This window comes from Mauremys reevesii, linkage group 9 (assembly GCF_016161935.1).
Source record: "Mauremys reevesii isolate NIE-2019 linkage group 9, ASM1616193v1, whole genome shotgun sequence".
NCBI classification, from domain to species: domain Eukaryota; kingdom Metazoa; phylum Chordata; order Testudines; family Geoemydidae; genus Mauremys; species Mauremys reevesii.
The window spans coordinates 72,100,189-72,115,542 of NC_052631.1; the positions used below are offsets into that span (position 1 = coordinate 72,100,189).

A 15,354-nucleotide genomic window follows, 5' to 3' on the forward strand; every position below is an offset into this window, starting at 1 on the left:
AACCCAATAGAAGGATACTGCTTGTTGTTTTCCAGTTATTTTATACTGTGCTTCCCACAACCCTCCCGTCCTACTGGCTTTTTGACCCCTCTCTTTCATTTTCCTTTTTCCTCCTCCTACACCATGTTTTATTTTGAGGCATGTATTTCTGGCTTGGCTATTCTTTCTCTCTCCTCACCTACTCTTTCCTGACCATTTTTATCTTCCTCCTTTCATCTGTTTTTCTCCTCCACCGAGGAATAACTGGCTATCAAGCCCTAAAAATATAGTTGGACTAGCTAGGTGTTTTTTTAAAAAATAATGAACTGAAGCATCAAAAGATGGTGCTCTTTTGTAAGAGTCCAGAAAATCTGGTAGAGGGTGAAAGAGGAAAATCTGATTCTCTTCAGAGCCAGGAACCCTTCCTTAAGCAGAAATTACTTTATCATAATTATTCCACCTGTCAATGACACCATGAAGGTGTAATTGCTTGATTTGGCCTAACATGCTCTCTCCTGCACAAGTACTTGTGAGAGTGGAGCTTGGGAAAAGGGGGATGAGAAGTGAAACTTGCTGATAGCACTTTCCTAGAGTTTCCCCAAATCAGTCCAAGGAAGGTAGCAGATGGTGTGTGCCCCCTCCACCTTGGAATAAGCAGGACCCAGATCCAAACCCTGCAAAGAGAGTGAGTACTGTATGAATGCAATTTGGCTGCAGATTATTGAAACTGACAGAATTGTAATAATATTTGCTGCTTATATTTATGCTGTTTTCTTTTTGCATTTGTCTCATTTTGGACAATGCAAACGGACTAGGCATTTTTATTGACTTTATCAAGGCTCAAGCATTAGCACAATGCTATAATGTGTGGCTTGGTAACACAACTGAGAATGTTTGCTTAATTTCTGCTGGAAATTTGAAGAGGTATCATGGAATTTTTTCTGTCAGTTTTAAGTTGTTAAATCTTACAAAATCTACACATGGGGCTAAGTTTGACCTGATGGTGTCCCTCTGAATAGTAAATGCTACTGTAATATGCTGCTGCAAATTCCATCCATTATCATTAAAGGATTAATATGGTAAGGAAATCCATAAAAGAGTGACTTGGAAATAGGTTTACTAATTTGTGTGTGATTTTTGTTTGTTTGTTTTTTGTTTTATTTTTTTTAAATCATTCTTAACTGATGCTATGTCATGTGATATGTTCTTCTGGTACAAACTGTTTCACAATATTAGTATTGTATGTGGCTTGGCATATCACTAGTTAATAGAGTCTCCTATTTCCCAGTCACCTGAACTGTCACATTTTGGTGAATTATAAGGAAATAAACCTCAGCAAATGCTTTGGAAAAATGTAGGCTACACATCACAGCTATGCAAATTGAAATATCTAAAAACATTTGCAAGATTGACTCACCTACTATCTTGGAATGATTAGATCTGCGAAAGTCACATGTTTATAGCATTCAGTCAATTTAATCAGCCTGAGAAGGCTTAATTTATTGCCAAGTGTTTAGAGTGATGATGGGTCTGATTCATAAACAAAATGTTTTTTGTTTGTTTGTTTTTGTTTTTAAATGTGCGTAGTGTACCATTTGTCTCCAGATCGTTCCATGAATCAGGGCATACAATGATATTGTATGGAGTATTCTAAAAGAAAAATGAGGGACTTATGCAGAATCATTTCAGCTTGGCCACTGAGTGTTTTTGAAGGCCACATAGTAGTTTCATCCTAAAGTCAAATATGTAACAGGAGGAATACCCCTTTTTTACACATTAAAAGGCTGGATGTCATATTCACAGCTGGAATTTTCACAGTTCCTGAGTCACTGGCAATGTCATGTATATTTTGCAGGAAGCTACACGGTGGCTCAGAAGTGATGTGACAGGCCACATAGCTTACTATAATATTCTCCTCCTGTCTCTCTCTCTCTCTCTCTGGTAATCATTCTGATTCTTTTAAATAAAAAAGAAAATGAATTTAGGTGACTTTATAATGAGATCTGAAAGCAAAAGAAAATGTCTAATTATAACTTTTTTGTTGTCATTTAAAACAGCACAAATGGCTTGCCTACGTCTGTTGCGGAGGGTACCCTGTATGAAGATGTTTTTTCATCTAAGTACAATAGCGTAATGTATTAACTATGGCTGTGTCATTATAATAGGCCTTAATGTTTTTTGTAGTGATTTGAAAACATAAACTGATTAATACTCACAACAACTCTGTGAGGTAAGTAGGTAAATATTATTATTGGGGCTGGGTGAAATGTGTACACATGAATAATTGTTTTTATTTGTTTCAGAACAAATTATTCAGCTGGTTCTGATGATAGTTCTCATTTTAATGATAAGGAAACAGAGGCAGAGAGAATAAGGAATTTGCTCAAGGTTGCAAACTGAGTCAGTATTTTTTTTTAAAGGCTACAGTCAAGGGGTTCATGGCTTCCACTCCCACATGGTTCCCTTACATCCCATTGCCTCTCATCCTGCAATGAGAGCAAAACAGAGTGTTGTTATATCATACAGTGTGAGCTGTTGGGTGGATTTGTTCTGTTATGTCACAATAGTACTTTTGCAATAGTATGAACCTATTGAACACCTTTATGAAGAGTACAGAGAACCTTTATGAAGTCTGTTTTCTTCTGTGTAAAACTATAAGAAAATGGTTGTCACCTTTTTAAAGAAGGTTTTAAAGTCAGTGGGGTTCCACCCAGAACAAATTGTAGGACTGAGGCCTTAACATTGGTTGGGCTAAACATCCAAACACTTAGGTCTAGTCTGTGCTACTGACCTAGATCATTATAACTACATCATCAGAGGTTTGAAAAATACACACCCCTGCATGACGTAACTATATAGACATACCCCCACCCCCCAATGTACAGCACTATCTTGGCAGGTGAGCTTCTCCCATCAACATAGCTACCATCTTGTGGGGGCGGGGGAATTAACTACACTAATAAGACAGATGTCTCCCATGTGCTTTGAGTGTCTTCATTAAGGCATTACAGTGGTGCAGCTGCATTAGAGAAGCTCTGACAATGCAGCATTTTAAGTGTAGAATTGTCCTTACAAAGCTTATTTAAATGGATCTAAAGTGCTTTGGTCTCTTCCTAATAATGAGATTTCTACTACTTCCTGCTTTCAGCCATGCTGGAAAGAAAGAGAAGGTTTTGAGAAAAGAGGGTGAGGCCAGATACTTCTCTAGCACCACCAGTCAAGAATGGGTTACAAAATATCTGTGGTTACAATTAGCCCCAACCTGCCACATCTGCAGCTTTTCAGGGAGGGGGTAGGCCCTTAAAAAGAAGGAACTCAGCTGAGTTGGGATGTGACTCTGAAACAAGAAGAACTCAACCTCACAGGCTAGCTAGGAGAGTTCCTTGATGAGGAGCAGCTTGAGAGTACAGCCAGCCTGCACCCTCTGAGGCAAGAAGATGGGATGAATTTTGTTTTGTTGTAAACCCCGGGACTAACACTTGGCCTCTAGACCCACAGTGTGTGGGAGCTAAGACTTCTTGTAAAGCCCTAAAGGCTGCTTCCTCTCATTTGTATGTGGAAGGGGTCCTGGCACTGTGAGGGGCTTGGAACTATTTGCCTTTTTGTTTGAGTTGTTTTACAACTCATGGAATGGGATAAACTTGCTAAGAGGTACAGCCAGAGGGTAATGCCCCAGGAGCAGGCCACAAGACTGCCACCGCCTGGGGAATGACATGCAAGGTACTTGCCTTCACCCCAACAGGGTGACCTTCACATACAATCTTTGATGGGGATTCAACTTTCTGGTACTCTTGTGCAAATCTATCAGCCAGGAAAATAGTTTCTTTTGAAGGACAAGAAACTAACCAAACTTTTTTTAACCTTAGTTCAGTAAACAGTATTGGGTCAGTGGCTGGGTTTATCTGATTTATCCTTATGAGCAGTTTAACATGAATTTAGTGTTTGTGAAAGGAAAGGAATAATAGAAGGGTCTAGATCCAGGCAGGCTGGATACAAGGACTCTTCAAAGTTCTTACTCTATACTTTTGGGAATGGCAGCACCTATTTATTGATAGGCAGTTCAAGTAGAAAAAAGTGTTCATTGTATGCTGTTCTGCAGTAATCGCTCTTCAAAAGGTGACAGAATAAATAGTAATATTTCAGTGTTTGGGTATATTCCTGTAGAATACTGTATCTATCTAATTTGGAGGGAACTAGTCCATTCTTCTCTCTCTCCAATTATCTGCAATATTTTGTATACCTGCTGACACAAGGTTGACTTCAGTGACCCTCTTCAGTTCTTAATGCTGTGTATGTGGATGCTATATAACAATTTAGCTTTTCGAAAAGCTAACTTATGAGTCTTAATCATGAGACTGACAGTGTCTCTTTAAGCTTTTGATGATCCCAAGAGCTTTGGTTAGAATACCTCTTCATATACCATAGGATACATATGTAATATGAAAACCAGACATGTAAACTGGTTCCTGTTTTCAGGGCAGCAGTAAAAGGGAACAATTATTAGTCAGATGCTAGGGATGATGGTGGAAGATACACAGGCTGACTTGTATTTCCAGCAGTTGGTAAGGACAGGCCTAGATGGGCCATATGGTCTTTTCTTCGGCCTTAAGTATTCATAATTATATTAAGCAGTTAAACCTGCCATATGGTTTGCTTCCATGCAGAAAGAGGAGCGTCTGCTTCTTGCAGATTTTCTTGGAGTTTTTCTTAGTCTCCCATGGCTCCTAATATTGACTTTAAAATAGTTTTTCAAACCTACATGGACAGTCACAAAGAGAAACAGCATTTCCTGTTACAGAGGTATAAAACTGACATTGTTTTCTAATTCAATTTTGATCTGTTGCAAATGAGAGGTTTTTTAAATTTTTTTGCAATAATTGGTGAAAAATGGATCTCTCTTCTCTTTACAATATGAAAGTGAATGAGAAGTCAGCATGCTTTGAATTCCATTGTTCTAATCTTGACTAAGGTGAGGTTTTTTTGAAGTGTGTTTTGCTATGTGGCTCTTTGCTACAGATCACAAATAGTTACACAAGGTATTAAAAAAATTCAGATCTGTAATCACATTTGATTGATATTGACCTTTTATGGTCCCTTATGTGCGCTTGGTTAGGCTCCAATTGTTCAAGTACCTACTTGATTCAGGGTAGTCTATTAAAGTACGTAACAATTTTGATGGTGGGAGGTATTGTTTTTGGCTTTTGTGTATCTTTTGTTTGTTTGTTTTGGGGAGGGCAGCAGTCACAAAGCCTTACTCCAGCATATGTCAGTACAACATGTAATGAAGGACTCTCTAGCTAAAATAGCAGACCACATTGAGCCATCATAATGTCAGTTCTTTTTACACTAATCTAAGACAAATTTCCTTCCAATTTTAATGGATTAGGTAGCTCATTCAAGCTATATTTGAAGATATGAGTTACATAAAATGTTGGCCAATTACTCCCCAAAGGTGGTAATTCTTTATCACAATGGATTAAATGAAGATTACCTTGGAATGTTCAGATCGTATGTTAGCGTAATGCATTATCTGAGTGAAAGACCCAGGTTCAGCACAGACTTCTTGGGTCTTCCAACCCATGTCAAACAGGAGTGAAAGTTTCTCTACTATTCCTTCAGTGGTCCTGTACTTGTTGATGTTAATTGGATTTTTTTGCCCTTAGCTACTTCATATCATCCTGACACACTTATAGTATTTCAACCCTGGAGACAGATACTTCTTCTGAAATGTGTGCTGTAGTTCTGTAATGTAAATATCTATATACTAGAGTCAAGACTGAAATATTCCAAGGAAATGGACTTAAACACTTTGTTTTCATAATTTTAAAAACAAATACATCAACAACAAAGTCACTGATATAATCTCCCTTAGGATGTTTAAAACCAAAAACTGTTTCCTTACTCACTTCACCCTTCTCTCCTCCATCATCTAAACATGAATTCTTTTGATGTTGTAGAGATATACCTTGGCTGATGGGCTCTACTGGCCTGGATAAGGGAGTGTTTTCATGGTAATGCAGTTCTCATATAGGATGCCAGACTAATACTTATGGAAACTAGTAGCCCCCAATGGACTTCATAGACCACCAAGTCATGAGGAAGAGGTGGATGAGGCATTTCTAGAACAAATGACAGAAATATCCAAAACATAAGACCTACTTTTAATGGGAGATTTTAACTACTCAGATATCTGTTGGAAAAGTAATAGGGCAAAACATGAAATGTCCAATAAGTTTCTGGAACGTATTGGGACAACTTGTGTTACAAGATGGTGGAAGTAAACTGGGGCAACAGCCATTTAAAACTTGATTCTGACTAAGAGAGAGGAATTGGTTGTGAATGTGAAGGTTTAAGGCAATTTGGGTGAAAGTGATCATGAAATGTTACATTTCATGATTCTAAGGAAAGGAAGGAGTGAGAACAGCAGAGTACGGACAATGGACTTCAAAAAAGAAGACTTCAACAAACTCAAAGAACTGGTTTGTAAGGTCCACTGGGAAGAAAATCTAAGGGGAATAAGAAGTTCAGCAGAATTGGCAGTTTCTCCAAGAGACGACAATATTAAAGGCACAACAGCAAACTATCATGATGTGAGAGAAAGATGGGTGTAGAATTGTAATAGACTAATATAGCTATAGCAGGAGCTCTTTAGTGGCCTGAAAACAAAAAGAGGAATCCTACATAAGATGGAAACAAAAACAAACTGCTAAACATGAATAGCATAAGTGTGTAGGGACAAAATCAGAAAGGCTAAGGCACAAAATCTCCCTAGCAAGGGACAATAAAAGCAATAAGAAGAGGGGGGGGTGTTTTTTGTTTTTAATAAATTAGGAGAAGGAGAAACATGAAGAAAAGTGTGTGTCTTCTATTAACCAGGCCAAGAGAACTAATAAGTGACAAAACAAAGAGGCTTAGGTGTTTAATGCCTGTTTTTTCTCCAGCCTTCACTAAAAAGGTTAACTGTGACCAAATCAACACAATTCATATTAAGGGAGAGAGAACACAAGCCACAATAGGGAAATAATAGGTTAAAGAATATTGTGTAGCGGGGTGAGCACCCGCTCCAGCCCTGAAGGGGTTGGAGAAGCCCTGCAGAGGGCTGGGGAAGGGAGCAAAACCCCGGCTGATTGGGGGAAGTGGCTGCAGCTGGGGCCATGCCCCAAACAGACCAACTGGGTCTTATAAGAAGGCCAGGGCAGCCAGAAGCTCAGGACTCTTTCTTTGCTTGTAGAGAGAGAAGGGCCTGGCTGCTAGGGAGCTGAGCAGGGTACTGGGAGTGGAGCAGGGCTGGGGGAAGGCTAGAGGAGCTAGGGAGCTCCAGCCTGGAAAACCCCCAGGCTACAGGCCTAGCTGAGGCCCTAAGACCAGTACTGGGGCTGCAGAGGGGCAGCACAGCTATAGAGAGAGGCAGCAGGTCCAACCCAACCTTGCCTGTGATGAGTGGCGTATGCTGCAGTCTGCCTCAGGGAGTGGGGCTAGATGTGACTGGCAGTAGCCTTACACTGAGGCAAGGTGGGGTTAGTGAGTGGGGGTTCCCCTGGGTGGGGAGACCCAGAGTGTGGGGATACTGCCAGGAGGGCAGCAACCCAGAGAAAGGGGCACCGGAGTCCTGGGAGGGACACGGGGGCCAGCGGTAAGGCAGATCACCAGCCAGCAGGGGGTGCTCCAGGATGCTGGTAGAGCTAATTCCCATGGACGACAAGCAAGAGGCGCTGCAGGGGTGAGTCCACTCACTTACAGTTTAGATAAGTTAAATGTAATCAAGTTGGCAGGGCCTGATGACATTCACCCTATGGTACTTAAGGAACTAGCTGAAGCAATCTCAGAACCATTAGTAACTGTCTTTGAGAACTCATGGAAGACAGGTTAAGTTCCAGAGGACTGGAGCAGGGCAACCATAGCACCTAGCTTTAAAAAGGGAAACAAAGAGAACCCAGGGAATTATAGAGTAGTTAACCTACCTTAGATGCCTGGAAAGATACTGGACCAAATTATTATACCATTATTTTGTAAACCCTTAGAGAATGATAGGATAATCAATAATAGCGTATGTGGACTTGTTAAGAACAAATTTCCTTATTTGGTAGGGTTACTGGCCTAGTGGATAGGGAGGAAGCTGTAGACATGATTTACCATGATTTAGTGAGGCTTTTGACATAGTCCCACATGATGTTCTCATAAGCAAACTAGGGAAATACAGTCTAGATGAATTTACTATAAGATAGATGCACAACTGCAAGTAGTTATCAATGGTTTGCTGTCAGTGTGGAAGGATGTAATGAGATGGTCCTACAGGGGTCTTCCCTGGGCTGGTTTTATTTAATATTTTCATTAATGAATTGGATGGCAGTGTGGAAAGTATGCTTATAAAATTTGAGGATTACATCAAGCTGGGAAGAGTTGCAAGCACTTTGGAGTACAGAATTAGAATTCAAAATAACCTTGACACATTGGAGAATTGGTGTGAGATCAGTAAGATGAAATTCAATCAAGACTATTGCATTTAGGAAGGAAAAACTCAAATGCACAAATATAAAATGGTGAATAGCTGGATAGGCACTAGTACTTTAGAAAACTACTTGTGGGTTCTAGTAGATCCTAAATTGATTATGAGCCCCAAAATGGTGCAGTTGCGAAAAAGCTAATATCATTCATGGGCGTAGCAAACAGAGGATTGTATGTAAAACACAGGAGTTAACTGTCCCCAATCTTCTCTTCGCTAGCAAGATCTCAGTGAAGTAATCTGTCCAGTTTTGGGTGCCACCCTTTAGGAAAGATGTGGACAAATACAAGAATACAAAGGAAATACAAGGAAAAGTTTAAAAACACCCAAATAACCAGGTATGTTTCTTCTTGAGAAAAGAAGACGTAGGGAGGATCATTGAAGGTAGGACAAGAAGTAATCTGCAGCAAGGGACATGGAGGTTTGGTCTGGTTTTAGCACAGGAGTCTGGATTGGGTGACCCCCTCAAGATCTCTTGGAGCCCTTAATTTCTATGATGATTTATCCACAGACAAGGTATAATGCAGGCTCCAACAGCACAAGCTTCCCTTAAAGCTCCAATAGTACAAGCTGCCGATGTTGACTGCTTCTGTGTCTGAGGGTAGTTCAGTCTACATGCGAACTCGTTCATTCCTTAGCCCTTTTGTTGAGAAGGTCAATGACTTTGCTCATCTGTGTTGCTAATGGTTGTGCATTTTTTTTCCTCCTTAGTATATCTCGGAATAGTTGTTGCAAACCTATCTTGTTTCGCATAGGCCACTGAACAGCCAATAGATGATCATGACTATCGGCTATTGACCAAAATCACATGGACCTCCTAACAGAGAATAAAACTATGCAAAGCAAAGTGAGGTATGACTAAGGCGACGTTTTAGTCATGGGTATTTTTAGTAAAAGTCATGGACAGGTCATGGGCTGTAAACACAAATTCACAGCCCAAGACTTGTCCATAACTAAAATTAGGGTGGGGGCAGCTCAGGGGATGCTCTGGGAGCTGGGTGAGGGGAGCGCTGCAGAAGTCACAGAAAATCATAGTATCTGTGACCTCTGCGTCAAACACTGAGCCTTAGGTATGCCTACATGAGCCAGAGTAAGTACTAGTTTAATTCTCTGATCGGTTGCCATGGAATTACCCTTTTATGGAAATTAGTCAATTGGAGGAAATTGATCAATAAGTGGCTTATAACAGAGTAACCACTTGCAGAATTATGGGAATAAAAGTACACAAGATCCTATGGAAAAGTCAAGGCATGGTTATGTTGGTCTACTGGGTGCATCTCAGTAGCCTACTCTCACCATGCCCATCACAGCCACACTGAAATAAATGTGATCCATGCTCATTTAGTGCAGGTGATCAACACACCAGGAGATATGGAGCAAGTCTTCACATACACCTATCTTCATTGTCATGATAATGGAGGGGATGGTATGATGGGATAGCCTAATTTTGGCAGTTAATTGATCTTCACCTATTAGCAGTAAATATGCCCAAAGGCCTGTGATGAGATGTTAGATGGGGTGGAATCTGAGTTACTACAGAGAATTCTTTCCTGGGTGTCTGTCTGGTGAGTCTTACCCACATGCTCAGGGTTTAGCTGATCACCATATTTGGGGTTGGGAAGGAATTTTCATCCAGGGCAGATTGGTAGAGGCCTTGGGGATTTTTCACCTTCCTCTGCAGTGTGGGGCCCGGGTCACTTGCTGGAGGAATCTCTGCCCCTTGATGTCTTTAAACCACGATTTGAGGACTTCAGTAGCTCAGACATAGGTTAGGGGTTTGATACAGGAGTGGGTGGGTGAGATTCTGTGGCCTGCATTGTGCAGGAGGTCAGACTAGATGATCATAAGGGTCCCCTCTGACCTTAAAATCTATGATTCTATCAAACATTGCTGTAGTGGCTTGTGGCTGTGACTGCAGTCAACAGCACGGGCAAAGAATACCGCTAGATATTTCATCAGGTAGTAGCTATCTACTCCTTCTCCTCTGATTTACCTAGGACCTTCCATGTCCACCTCAGGTTGTAGATGGTGCTACCAATATTTATTTGTTGCAGCTTGTTGTTCCTTCACCTTTGAAGTCAGATAGTTATTCACCCTTATTCAACAAATAAATCCATGTTACCATTTCCGTGCACTTTTCTTGGACTGCACAGCATTATTTGGCCAACAGCTACTAGTGTTTCTCATCTCAAGCACCACAGTAGACCCATCTTTTCAGTGTTTTGTGTATTCTGTGGTACTCGCTTGCGTAAGTCATTTTTGCATTGATATATGGATGTCCAAGTAACTTAACTTGCAGTTCCAGTATTAAGTGGAACTTGACAGAAAAATGTAGGGTAGGTTCTGAAGTAGGCATTATTCTGTTTAGCTGAAGTTTTTGCAAGAGGACTCCATTTGAGGTTTAGTTCAACTGTGTACAGCATTAGCGGTATTAATCAACTGGGCTCAAGCACCAACGTTTGGAAGCCTGCCTCATGAATTAAGGTGTTAGAGTTAGTTTGATTAGTTCATGTTTGATTGTAACTGATTTAGTAGTTATTGGACCGGGATATAAAGAGACCATTTTGGAAGCACCAAGAGTAACAGGTGGCCCTGTATAAACTGCTGCGTGTTTGCTGAAATGTATTGTCTGGCTGTTCTTGCTAAAAGACTTTTCTTTCTAATTACCAGATGTCCTTAAATAAAACATTCATAGGGATGCTAAAAAACAAAAGACTCATTTTCAAGTACTGTGCCCAGAGTAAACAAGTATTTTTCATCCATTGCAGATTTGTATTCCTGATTAAATGAAAATAAACAAAGGAAAATGATTTTTTCCCCAACTGCATAAGCTTAGCAGTATTTTTTTTTAAAGATAACCATATTCTCTACAGGGTTATGTATACTTCAGTTTTTACACTGCTTCTCTCTGTGCCAGATTCAATTTGGATTGGCTAACTACAATCTGATATGATAGTAGTTATTGGACCAGGAAAACATTTTTTTCCCGTAGATTTTAACAGTCACCTCACATTATATTACTACTGCTGTGTCATGTCATGTAATATTCTTTCAATTTCTAGGCAAGTTTGATACAATGTAACATGATCTGAAACACAGTCAGTGATGTAAAATAATGCATCATGTCACACAGTTCATGCAGTGTCTCAAATACTATGTTTAACATGTACAGACAGCCTAACTTTTGTTTCCATTTTACTGCTCTTGATCAATGAGTGGAGTATTAGTAAAGGTTGCATGCATGGAACATGAGGCCAATATATGGTGTTAAGGCCTGATCCAGATGCTACCCTAGTAGATGGAAAGACTCCTATTGGCTTCAATGAACTTTGATCAAGTCCTTATATTTATAGGATATGTAATTTTGTCCCAAATCGGGCATTTAATGTACTAGATGTGTAAAGTGAGTTTTCTGCTAACACTGCTTAATATGTAATCCATGCATTTTACTAAATCTCATATACTGAAAGTTCTGCTAGATAGTGCTGTGCAGAATGTTTCACAAAAAAAACCTGGTTTAATGGAAAGGTCAATGAAATCAACTAGGCATTGTTGCTGTACCATATACCAAGCTATAACTATAAGTGATCTAGTTTTTAAATGACTGGGTGGTGTGTCTTCTGCCTCCTCCTCCACCCCCCGCACACACAGGCACCCATCATTGCTATGTCCTGACTGAGATGAGTCCTCATCAGTAAGTCACTGGTTTTGGGTCCACCTGCAAACTTGTGCCTTCTGGAGGTACTGCATAAGAGCTTTCTTGTTGCAGAACTGGGGTTCTGCAAAGCACAGGCACTATGCAGCAGAAGAATTTCTCTGCAAGCAAATTTCAAGGGACATTTAATATTCCTATTATCAAGAATTTTGATTAACCACGTGATAAATAATCATGGTTTGTCTGCAATGAAAACTTGTAGGGAAGTAGAGTGCAGTTCCCAAAATGTCCAAATTCTGTACATGACTATTGCAGTTCAGGTTGTGGGGAATCTCTACTTATTGTGAAGTTGTTCTATGAAAAACGCACCTTCATTTTAAAAAGCTTAAATAATGTATGGATGGTATGATATCTTGCAGCCATTATATAGTGTGGATAATTCAAAAATTGCTCTGTGTAATAGCAAGAGTCATTAGTTGCCATTCCGCAAAGGTATGGTCACATTACACTTTTATACATTTGTTTTTCAGATGGAGCATGCATTTGTGGAAACAGAAAAAAACATTATTTGTGGTTGTAAGTTACTTTAACAAAACCAAAGCAGGGGTGTATGACTTTTTTTTTTCTGTGTGTGTGGGGGGGGGGGGAAGAGACAAAGCCTGCTCTGCTTTTGTGTCAGTTTATGCTATGTTTTCTTTTTTCCTTCCCTTAAATAATTCTTTCAGTTTTTCATTTTGAGACCAAGTCCAGGCCATCCACACTGTGTGATGGGTATAGGCTGACAAGATGGATATTTGTACAAAGGGGAAGCACAGAGTGGAACAACACACAGCTGGGTCCAAACAATTTAGCTGTGATTTGGTACTCTAAAAAGCCCACTCAATTCCTAAACAGTGATCTGACAAAATCTTTTATGTCAAAGCCCCCTATGTGGAGATGATGGATGGGGGGCGGGGGAATAACATTTGTTTGATGTGAAGGAGGAAAAATGAGAGTTCAGTACCTTTCTGAAGGTATTTTTATAGCATCCTATTTACTTAAAACAAACTGCCATAACTCTTAGGGATAGCATTAAACATCTTCCCCCCTCTTTTAAATTAAGAGGATCACACATTAACATTTTAAGAGGAGATGGTACATTTTTAAAACATGTACCATCGACTCCAGTCTCAGTACATCATACTTCTGGTTTTTTGTGTTTTTTTTATAACAGAAATAGTAGGTGTGAGAGTCAAAAGAAATTTGCGGGGGGGGGGGGGAAGAGACGTTAAGCTTTTTCTTAGTTATAAAGGCAGCCAGTGCACTATTGTTACATTTAACAGTTCTGAGTGGAAAGGTTCTCAAATACAAAATGAATGGGAAATATTTTTGTAGGTTTTCAGTGGGAAAAAACATTACTTACGGTTCTACATGTTCAACTTGTAACTGAAAAGAGCCATGAAACATAAGTCCAGAATCCAGATATTCTAGGACAAATCCAGAAGTAAATGTAAATGCATCCAGAGAAAGGGGTGTGTTGATGTAGCATAGCCCTTCTTGTGGCACCTCTATTGAGACACTTTTTATATTTCCTCTTGACTCAATCATGTTTACTTCATCTCCCAGGTCCGAATCCTTGGCTGTGTCCAAGAAGCATACACCACAGTTCAAGAGGGCCCATGTTTGTGGGGTGCAGAGGTGGCTTAATGCCAACCATGCTGTGGCCAGTCCTCTAGAATAAGCATATTTTGCCAATGACCCCAAGAAGTTGATAAGGCAGCTAGGAGACAGCAAGGAGGAGAGATTTCCCAGCCACATCTGTGTTCCCTGGCCATGCGCCCTATCCAGGCTATCGGAAGGATGAATGATATAACACCACCAGAGGCTCTTCCTACAGTGGGGTGAACCTCCCTTGACCGTCTGTGCTGGATTTCAGGTCACAGCACTGCCCAGGATCTCAGTTGTGATAGTCACTTGACTCTTTGCTCCCACTTACATTTACACACAGAGAAACATGAAAATTTTGTGTCTAGTTTTTTCATCCCTCACATGAGTGGTTTTCCCAACACAAAGGGGAAAACACTTTGCAATAAGAAGATTTTGATTTTGGAGTCTTCAGTATGATCCACAAAAAAGAAAACCAGAGTGGAATGATTCTCCCACTGTATTAAGCAGGCAGTGATTGGCCTTTGGGAAGCTCTCAGTATATCTTCTTAAATGCCAGAGTGCACAGAAGATTACAGGCCAAAAACTGATGTAAAGGTTCAAGCATTTCTCCATGGGACTGAAATACCTTTTATCCTAGAATTTTTCTTCACATAAAGTTGCCCAAATTACTTTTGGGAATTCACTAAAACTGAAGCTTTCTCTTCTCCTTTGTAGCTTAAGCTAGCACTTGGCTGAATTTCTCCTGACACTTCACCAGTATTTCTCTGGCTTTATTGAAATTAACATGATTCTCAGTCACTTGACAGCAGTTGACTTAATTTCTGTAGTGGGCTACAAATATGTAGTGTATCCAGAATCACAGTTTGTATTTTTAGATTTTTATTTTAAAGGCCAAAGATAAAGGTACTTTCTTTCTGGAGTTTGTACCTTAGGTGTAACATGTTTATTATGCTGAAAACAAAACACAAAGGTAACAGTCTCTGAATGAAGCAGGAATTGTATAAGGACTTCAAGGATCACACTACATAGAATGTTAACTCATGGATTAAACATGCAGACCATTTACTAAGGACCCTAGACAGTTAATCAACAATGATTTGCCCTATTCACTTGAACTATCTGGTTTCAACAGGGAAAATAAAACCCACTCCTGCTTGTTGTATTACTTGATTCATAAAGTAAAATTAAAAAAAATAATAATTTGGATAGTTTTTAAATGAAGTTTACATAGCATGACTGCTGGCCAAGTCTCTTAGGCTAAAAATTCAGATTCAGTATTCAGAGAGCTCCCTAATAATGTCTGGAAGTCACACATTGTGCTGTCATCTTGTCAGATCTCTCAAACCTGAGTAAGGCTAGGCAAATGCTTGAATGGGAGACCAATAGAGAACACATAAGTACTACAGGAAACATTGATTTGCTAGATAGAATTTCCTTCTGAAGTTACTGAACCAATGAGCTAATACACTTTGAATTAGACATTAAACTGAGTGTCACTAAGAATCAGAAGGTAGGGATGATAACGCCAAGTTCCTGGCCAATTTCCAGCTCAGCAATTTACACTATGCCT

General features: G+C 39.9%; 1 long non-coding RNA gene across 3 annotated transcripts; it reads left to right on the plus strand.

Moving 5' to 3' along the window:
* Nucleotides 1–243: 243 nt before the first annotated feature.
* LOC120371447 lies at nucleotides 244–14,916 on the plus strand. 3 transcript variants are annotated; one of them, XR_005584358.1, is made up of 4 exons: nucleotides 244–664; nucleotides 2,037–2,209; nucleotides 12,668–12,713; nucleotides 13,743–14,916. It is a non-coding gene; the product is annotated as an uncharacterized LOC120371447 (long non-coding RNA). The 3 variants fall into 3 exon arrangements; XR_005584360.1 differs by lacking the exon at nucleotides 244–664 and adding an exon at nucleotides 1,041–1,058; XR_005584359.1 differs by lacking the exons at nucleotides 244–664; nucleotides 2,037–2,209 and adding an exon at nucleotides 3,415–3,699.
* Nucleotides 14,917–15,354: the final 438 nt, after the last annotated feature.